We start from the raw sequence: 7,197 nt of genomic DNA on the forward strand, positions 1-7,197 counted from the left end.
AACAGGTAAAGTTGCTGAAACTGAGCTTAATTCACGCTTAATTCACGCTATCAAGGCCGATCTGATTCAATCTTGGGGTATCTAACATGTTCAATTGCTCTGCAATAATGGATGGAGCGCGACACAAAAAACTGTTGCTCTGCGAAAACAGGTTTGAACTCTGCCTTTTTCTACATTGCCTAAAGTTTCAGTTGACAAATTGTAACATAATGCTAATATGAACAAGGGATAGATTGAGCTTGTTAATTTTGTATTAAAATTATGCAATGGTATTGAACTTAATTATTAAATTTTAATGTACATAAATACACCATTGTAAAAACATGTCATCGTTAGCAATGTAAATATCACATGAAACCCAGCTAAGCTAAAATCTGGTCAAATTGTTCTCATTTGCCAACAGAATTTTTATTAAATTTTGCGATTGTCATCTGTGCGGCCTTCACTGTACCGCATAAGGTTTTTACAGGTTTCTAAATTGACTGGTAACTTCATAAAAATGCATAACTAATCGAAATTTTCATACAGTGAAGCAGAAATCGCAGGATTTTAACCTGGTAAAGCATTTTGTATCCTGTTTGGAGCACTACTGCAATGGAAAATCAGCTTCCAGCCCGACTGGACTCCATTATTATGCAGAAGGCTTCATCAGACTAGTAGCGAACCAGTTCGAAATCAGAATTAATTAGCTGAATGGACTTACTGGTATAGCAGGTAGGAGAATGGACGAGTCGGCTCCTGTTCAGCTAAAACTCCCAGGCTCGCTGCTGCTTCAAAGTTCAGGTATGCTAGACAGTCTTAGTTGCCAAATTTCCCTGCATCAAATCATAACACATTAGTTTCACTTTGATGTCTTTTACATGCATGGAATTTTGATAAGCTTCCCTGCCCAGGCCACAGGTTGTCACGAAGGAAGAATGCTTACATTAATAGCCAGCCAGTCTTACCCTTTCATTTATTTATGCCTGGAGCGCAGGGCCGATGAGCTTAGGTACTATAGAAGCCACAATGACCAAAATACCGTGGCAGGCGTACATGTAACGATGGCGCATGAGCTTGCAGGTGTACGGCGGTGCTACATGAGGTGGCAAGCATACAGCGTGCTGTAGCAGGGTACATACAATAGCAGTGGTATTAATCTCTAACATTAAACGCTAGAGGATTAATGCTAGCATTACTTCATGCACGAGTGAACAACAGCTTGTTGTAATTACCTGTACTCCGCCTATAACCTATGCTTTTTTGCCTCTAGCCTCGGGAAGAGGCCAAATAACACGGTGAATTATTATATACGAAAAAACTTTGGATATACTCCCTTAACCGGCGATAAGAAGCAGGTCACAAGCAGGTGAATTAATGTTAACATCGTTCGGAACGATTACTATAGTCCCTAGCCATTGCCAGATGGCAGGGACTAATACGATATTCTCCCTATTTTTCATCTTTCATGTTTTTTATATATAATATGGTTAATGTATTTTTTTTATGCACTAATATTATTTTGTAGGTAGATCCGCTGGTTCATTTATTTGTGTGTAGGTTACTAAGGAGATCAGGAGAAAATATCTCGAGGAGATCTTCCTAAGACATGCCTTTTCCAAATAGAGACTAGGATTCTCGCATTACAAAGGTAAGCCTTCACTTTCTTCCTATGATTTAATGTGCATGGGATTGTATTTATCTTAGCTCCAGTTATTCATTCAGACACACTATTTGGGATGGACGTGGGAAAATCCAACTGGGTATAAAGTACCCTATTACTGTACGTGAAATTTTCCTTTAAGCACTTGGATGTTAAGTGATTGCCATAGTGGATGAAGGTCCAAGAGCCCAAGCAATAAATTCAACCAACGAACTTAACAATTTAACCTTTCTCGTTTTGTCATGCTATGTAATAGGAGGCATATACCTGAAATGAAATTTCGTGGAGTTTTATTGTTACATGTAAAACACTTTATATATGGTTATATAATGCGTTCAATTTTATAGGGTTTGTTTATAATATATAAATTTATTTATTATATGTAATGTGCACGTGGTTATTAATACATGTTGTGTTATATTTATACAAGGAAAGCTCTCTCTTTGTGTGTTTTATAACATTTTTTGGTTAATATATTTTTTAATATAAAAATATAAAGTTCTAGATTATAATATATACATGTAAATTTGTTTTCAATTTTATTACATAATAAGGTTATAAATTTATATACATAATACATTTCAATTTTAAAATTATATAATTCCCTTTGTAACTTTATTAATATTATCTATTTATCAGTGACACACACACATACGCACATTTCCCAAGTTGTGATGGACTATGAAAATGCCATGTAGAGACCGAGTTGAACCAAGAATGGAAAACTCAAAATAAGGGGTTTGATCAAGGTGGATATTGGTGTCCAACCACCTATTCCACTTGGACCCCCACCATTGTTTCTTTTAGTTTTTTAGTTTCTTTAATTGTAGCACAATTTACTATTTTTGGCAGTTTTCCAGGTCCTAAACTTTTGAAGCTGTTTTGAGGCCCTAAAAGACATTATTTTTTTTAAGACAAGAGAAAATGAGTGCTTAGCTCACGTTTATAGTTGCATGCTGTGTTCCTTAGATAAATATTTCTAACGAGGTATTGTGCATGTCAAATGAAGACTGTATGCCAAAGTTACGACCCGAGAAGTTGATGTACCAATTTACCCAAATGGAGCCCAAAATTTTGGCGCTTCATGTCTTAGGGTTAGGTTTTTGGATGTTTATGGTTTTACATTGTTTCTCAAAAATAAATAGGCCTTTTAGCCTCATTGTAACACAATTAAGAGGCATGTAGCTTCCACATCTCTTCTCAGGGATAAGCTACCATCGCCTGAGCTAGTTTATTTCCATTCTGTTTGTAAGCATATTTGAATTCTTTGATATTAATGAAATGAAGTGTTATTTCTGTTGCATCTATGTATTTATGGTTATATCTGCATTTTGTTCAGTTCCTGTTTAAATTCAAATCATTTGTATCAGAGCAGTTTTATCTTTCTCTATTTGTCTTTGCATGTCCCCAACGAATTCGGGGTATAAGGAGTTAGGGCTCAAACTGGTTGAACCCTTGCAAGACCAACCTCACAAACCCCGATGACCTCCCATGGCGTAAGAAACGAAAGACGAGGGAGTAGGATATCCTTTCAAAATATTGTTCGAAGAAGCCCTGGAGCGATAAAGGAATGCGATGATGGATAATTTTTCCCATATCCTTCAGCGATGCATCTTCTTCCGAAAACCACTCTCGGAGCGCCACTCCCTTTAAGGTAAAAGTTAACTTTAACATCCCCATATTTGAAGGTTAGATAGATGCAAATTATGTAGATAAATGGTTAAATCTGCCAGAAGGATATTTCTCAATTCATGACTTTTCCAACCTGGAAAAGATTATTTTTTCACTCCTCAAAGTCACCGCCCGCGTCAAGGACTAGTGGGAAACCTATTGCAAGAAGAGTGATGAGAGTGAACCCTCACTATTCTTAGCCACACACACTTGGAATTATGTCCAAAAGGACATCAAGGAGTAGTATTACCCTATCAGGAGCTATGAAGATAAATACATAAAGTGGACCACGTTGCGGCAGGGACGGGACCAAGATGTTCTAGAGTTCACAAATAGTTTTCATACTCTTCACACGAAGTTGGGTATCAAGTATTCTAAGTGGCATTTGATACTCAAGTTCTACAACTGTCTAGACAAGTACATATAGGATGATATGGAATTCCTGGACATATCCTCGTTCGACACTACTTATCGATACGCTATCAATATTGAGAAAACATTTAAACAAAAGAAGTGAGACTTTGGATCTGTGAATATGAAGCAAGGGAAAGGTGCCCCAAAGCCATAGAACAAAGGAAAAATCCAAGGCGGGGTGACCTAGGACAACCTGCCAAAGCTGTAAGCAAAGAGCAACACCATGAAGACAAAGAAGGACATGGGTAAATGGTGTTAGTTCCATAAGAGCCCCACTCACAACACAAGTGAGTGTTAGGCCAAACAATCATTAATTATTGAGCTAAAGGCTTCCGAATCAGATGAATGTTCTGACTCTGAGTCAAAACTTGAAAAGGGGAATGAAAAAGGGAGGAAAATTATTGAAGTCAAGCCTAGTGCCATCGTTGCCACCACCAAGATCCAGAAGAATGAGCCCGAAGATCTAGAGGAGGGGGAGCGCCTCTTCCACTCCCAAATGTGGGTGAAGGGTTCTCCACTGCAGTTCATTGTCGACATTGAGAGCCAAAAGAAACTCATTTTAGTAGAGGTCGTGAAGCGGCTGGGCCTACTGACCACATCACACCTGCAACCGTACACCATCAAGTGGCTTCACCAAGGACAAGATCTCCACATCAACTAGTAGTGTCACCTTGCCTACAACATCAAGCCCTTCACATATGAGGTACTATGTGATGTTTCTCCTCTTGAAGATTGTGATGTGTTATTAGGACAACCATAATTGTGGAAGAAACATGTTATGTATGAGTCTAGGCCCTGCACTATTATTATTACTTTGGGCAATAATTTGTATAGGATACCAAAGGTAGTGCCACCTACCACCATCTCTTTGAACACGATAAAGCAATGCAGTAAGATCATTTGCTAGTTTGTGAATTTTTTTCCTTATGATTCAAACTCATGAAAAGAAGAATATTGTGGCCATGGCCTACAAACAAGGTTCCTCTGCACGACAAAACAGATGGACAGGGTCATGGAGGAGCACAGGGACATCTTCACCTCACTCACAAGAATACCTCTATACTATCAGGTTAAGTACTCAATTAATCTGATCCCACGTGCGTCGCTTCTCAATGAATCGATCTATTGAAGCTCTGTTCTGTAGAATGATGAAATCAAGAGGAAAATTCAGAGGTTGTTAAAAAAAAGGCATATGAGGCCAAGTTAATCACCATGTGTGAGTCCGAATGTGTTGGTACAGAAGAAATATGGGACCTCGAGACTCTATATTGACTAACGGGCGCTGAACAAGATCATTGTCCAGAATAGGTATCCAATCCCACAGATTGATGACCTTCTGGACCAACTGAAGGGGGCCAAATATTTAAAAAATATTGACTTAAGTTAGGGTATCACTAGGTACCAATCGAACACTATAATGTGTGGAAGACTACCTTCAAATCCAAGGAGGGCCTTTTTGAATGGTTGGTCATGCCTTTCAAGTTGACGAATGCCCCCGCAATTTTCATGACGCTGATGGATGACATCTCGTGACACTTAAACAACTCATTTATTGTGGTGTATTTAGATGACATCTTGATCTTCAACTAGAGTTGGGAAGAGCACCTTTGCCATGTTCGACAGGTCCTCCAGACTTCATGACTTTAGGACAACACCATCTATGTGCGAATTTGGAGAAATGCACTTTTGGTATGACCCAAGTTCAATGTCTGGGGTACATCATTAATGAGCAAGGTGTGCATGTGGACCCAACCAAGATACAAGCCATTCAATATTAGATAGCCCCAAACACTCTAACGGAGCTCTGCAACTTTTTGGGTCTTGCCAATTTCTATGATAGGTTCATGTTGGGGTTCTCTCACATCACTTGGCCTTTGAGTCAAGTCACTAAGGGTGGAGTGAAAGAAAAATATTTTGGTTAAAATCCCAATAGAAGGCATTTTAAGAGTTGAAACGTCACCTCTGCTTTGCACTAGTGATCAAGTTACTAGACTTGCAACAACCATTTGAGATTGATACATATGCCTCTGACTATGCTATTGGGGCAGTTCTTACTCAGTAGGGGCATCCAGTGGCATATCATTGTGAGACACTTTTAGACACACTATAAAAGTATCCCACCTATGACAAAGATATGTATTCCATTGCGCAGGAATTCCAAAAATGGAAGCATTACATTCTAGGGAAGGAAACAATCATCCACATAGACCATCGACCCCTGCAGTTCATACAGACACAAGGGAAGTTGTGGAATGACTGCCATAAGAAATGGTCCACATACCTACAACAATTCCATTTGAAAATTAAGTACAAGAAGGGAAGCACCAATAATGCTGCAGACTACCTCAATCGACTGCCAATCACGGTGCTAACGATTGTGCTCAATTGTTGTGTGCATGAGACTTCAGGGTTTCCACAAATGTACAAGAACGATCTAGAGTTCGGCAAAACATACCAGATGCTCCTGGAAGGAAAGTAAGTTCCAAAATTTTCACCTCCAAGATACATTTTTATGTTCCCTAGGACACCTCTATTTTCCTTCAAGCGAGTGTGCCAAGATGATTTGGGAGGTGCACTACAGTCAAGTCACATGCACTTTGGAGTAGAGAAAATAGTGCTAGTGTTGTAGAAGTATTTTTACTAGCCGAACCTTAAAAAAGGTGTTGGGAAGTAGAACAGACACTGCACTGCTTGCACCATTGCCAAACTGACCATCAAGAATCAAGGCCTATATACTCCTCTTCCTACTCCTAGTCGACCTGAGGAATCTATTATCCCACATAATGTCCCAGGCTGAGAGGAATTGACGGAGGTAACCACAAACCAAGATTTTATTTTAGTAGCTAGCCCTACCAAACCAGAGAGGGCTCTCTCTATGAGATCAAAACCAAATAATTGACTAGAATATAAAAGGGTTTTAGGCTAGATATCCTAGGCTCAGATAGGTTTTGAAAATTTAGGGTTTTAATGTTCGACAAGGATGAAAAGCAAATAGCTAGGTCAAAGAATCAAAAGGGTAACAACAAAAAAGATATAAAGGAGAAAGGTAGAAATATTTTTGTGATGTCTTAGGGTTGTCAGTGTAGTGTAGTGTTCAAAAGAAATAAGAGTTATTAATGAGCATATATATCATGAAATCATTAAGAAAGAAAGAAAATAACACATAATGATATTCCCATCAAAACAAAGCTTTATGAAAAGAATTTTGCTTATAAACTTAAGAAAAAACTACTGAAGAACTAATGAATGGAAAGAGAAGATGAATATATTTCATATGAAACTATAAAAAAGAAAATAAAACATCACAAACTCACTGCACATGAATTCCTAGATAATAGTTGCAATTGTTCCTTTGATTTCCTGAAAATGCTCAAGCACAAGCTACAAGATTTCTCTCCTCAAATGTCCAACCCTTCTCTCTAACTGAGAAAATGATACATATAGACCAAAATAAATAGTTTCCCCACCCT

The 7,197-nt window shown here is 38.4% G+C and overlaps 1 long non-coding RNA gene across 1 annotated transcript; it reads left to right on the forward strand.

The window, feature by feature from the left end:
* Positions 1–673: 673 nt before the first annotated feature.
* LOC149181056 (uncharacterized) lies at positions 674–970 on the forward strand. The gene is made up of 2 exons (XR_016257512.1): positions 674–783; positions 894–970. It is a non-coding gene; the product is annotated as an uncharacterized LOC149181056 (long non-coding RNA).
* Positions 971–7,197: the final 6,227 nt, after the last annotated feature.

Source organism: Pinus tabuliformis, chromosome 3_2 (assembly GCF_031772625.1).
Source record: "Pinus tabuliformis cultivar Carrire ecotype Pingquan chromosome 3_2, CPIR1, whole genome shotgun sequence".
NCBI lineage: Eukaryota > Viridiplantae > Streptophyta > Pinopsida > Pinales > Pinaceae > Pinus > Pinus tabuliformis.